The sequence below is a fragment of the Chiloscyllium plagiosum genome, unplaced genomic scaffold (genome assembly GCF_004010195.1).
Source record: "Chiloscyllium plagiosum isolate BGI_BamShark_2017 unplaced genomic scaffold, ASM401019v2 scaf_2032, whole genome shotgun sequence".
NCBI classification, from domain to species: domain Eukaryota; kingdom Metazoa; phylum Chordata; class Chondrichthyes; order Orectolobiformes; family Hemiscylliidae; genus Chiloscyllium; species Chiloscyllium plagiosum.
This window is the reverse complement of record NW_025180448.1, coordinates 1-2,373: the sequence shown is the minus strand read 5'-3', so window position 1 is coordinate 2,373 and position 2,373 is coordinate 1. Positions and strand designations below refer to the sequence as shown.

The following is a 2,373-nucleotide window of genomic DNA, read 5'->3' as shown; positions in this document are numbered from 1 at the left end:
GGCTCCTCATCAGGTGTTCGAGTATTTTATATGTTCATGTTGCCAAATGTCATTATTGACTGAAAATCTGCAGCATTTATCCGAGTTGACTTCTAGCTAATTAGGAATGAGCGATAACTTCTGTCATAATAACCAAAACGCACCTCCCAAAAATGACGAAGAATGAAAAATCGAACTATTGTTCCTGCTCTATCTGAACTTTCACAGCCAATATGTATCTTTTGTCATATTCTTTAACACAACAAGGAGACATTCGTTATAGATTTTCCTTTGTGCCTTCATTTGTGTTCTTACGTGGAAATATTCAGTTTCCAAACAGTGCTATGAAGTATCAGTTAAATACGTAAATATTTATGAGAGCTTGACATTGCTTGCCACTGCTGCTGATGGATGCGTCAGTTGTAGAGAGAAAGTACCTGGAACCTAGGATTATGTGGGAAGCAAGAGAGGAAATTGCAGAACCGTTGGCAAGAATCTTTTCGTCTTCACTGTCAACGGGGTGGTACCAGGGGACTGGAGAGTGGCAAATGTTGTGCCCCTGTTCAAAAAAGGGAACAGGGATAACCCCGGGAATTACAGGCCAGTTAGTCTTACTTCCGTGGGAGGCAAAGAAATGGAAAGGGTACTGAGGGATAGGATTTGTGAGTATCTGGAAAGACACTGCTTGATTAGGGACAGTCAGCACGGATTCGTGAGGGGTAGGTCTTGCCTTACAAGACTTATTGAATTCTTTGAGGAGGTGACCAAGCATGTGGATGAGGGTAGAGCAGTGGATGTAGTGTACATGGATTTTAAAAAGGCATTTGATAAGGTTACCCGTGGGAGGCTGATGGCTATTGCGGAAAGTCAGGAGGCATGGGATAGTGGGAGGTTTGGCCAGTTGGATAGAAAACTGGCTAACCGGTCGAAGTCAGAGAGTGGTGGTAGATGGTAAATATTCAGCCTGGAGCCCAGTTACAAGTGGAGTTCCGCAGGGATCAGTTCTGGGTCCTCTGCTGTTTGCAATGTTTATTAATGACTTGGAAGAGGGAGTCGAAGGGTGGGTCAGTAAATTTGCAGACAATACAAAGATTGGTGGAGTTGTGGATAGTGAGAAGGGCTGTTGTCGGCTGAAAAGGGATTTAGATATGATACAGAGCTTGGATGAGGAGTGGTGGATGGAGTTCAACCCTGTCAAGTGTGAGATTGTTCATTTTGGAAGGAAAAATTAGAATGCAGAATACAGGAATAACGGTAGGGTTCTTAGTAAGGTGGAGGAGCAGAGGGATCTTGGGGTCTATTCTCATAGCTGTTTGAAAGTTGCCACTCAGGTGGATAGAACTTGTAAAAAGGCCCATGGTGTATTAGCGTTCATTAGCAGAGGGATTGAATTCAAGAGTCGTGGGGTGATGTTGCAGCTGTACAGGACCTTGGTAAGGCCACATTTGGAGTACTGTGTGCGGTTCTGGTCGCCTCATTTTAGCAAAGATATGTAAGCTTTGGAGAGGGTGCAGAGGAGATTTACCAGTATGTTGCCTGGAATGGAGAATAGGTCGTACGAGGATAGGTTGAGAATGCTAGGCCTTTTCTCATTGGGCCGGCGAAGGATGAGGGGTGACTTGATAGAGGTTTATAAGATGATCAGGGGAATAGATAGAGTGGACAGTCAGAGACGTTTTCCCTAGGTACAACAGAGTGTTACAATGGGACATAAATTTAAGATGAAGAGTTGAAGGTATAGGGGTGATGTCAGGGGCAGGTTCTTTTTCCAGGCAGAGTGGTGGGAGCGTGGGCCGAAGGGCCTGTTCTGTGCTGTAGAGTTTAGATTAGTTTAGATTGGCCCTTCAGCCCAACAAGCCCACACCCAGACCCCCTCCCCTTTATTTATCCCTGCACCTAACAATACCGGCAATTTAGCATGGCCAATTCACATAACCTGCACATTTCTGGACTGTGGGAGGAAACCGGAGCACCCAGAGGAAACCCACGCAGACACGGGGAGAATGTGCATGACTACACACAGTCAGCTGCCTGAGGCGGGAATTGAACCCGGGTCTCTGGCGCGGTGAGGCAGCAGTGCTAACCACTGTGCCACCCACTCCAATTTCACCCTCTTCTGTAGTTGACAAGATTCGAACCTGCGTGGGAATGCCCCATGGATTTCAAGTTCATCGCCTTCACCACTCAGCCACAACTACAGATAGGCTATTGTTCTATGTTCTATGTAGAAGTGATGAGTTATGAATCCATTGGGACTGCGGGTTGCATTTCGTCAGATCGCAAATTTCAAAGGGATCCAGCTGTGTTCATTTTCACAGACTGAAAACCCATCTGAACCAACGCCCATTTCTCTCAGGTCCAGACATTTTTTTTTTGCTAATCAGGAAACTCAAG

The 2,373-nt window shown here is 45.7% G+C and overlaps 1 non-coding gene across 1 annotated transcript; it reads right to left on the bottom strand.

Moving 5' to 3' along the window:
* Nucleotides 1-2,096: 2,096 nt before the first annotated feature.
* trnas-uga lies at nucleotides 2,097-2,177 on the bottom strand. Its single transcript has one exon. It is a non-coding gene; the product is annotated as a tRNA-Ser (tRNA).
* Between the last annotated feature and the right edge of the window lie 196 nt (nucleotides 2,178-2,373).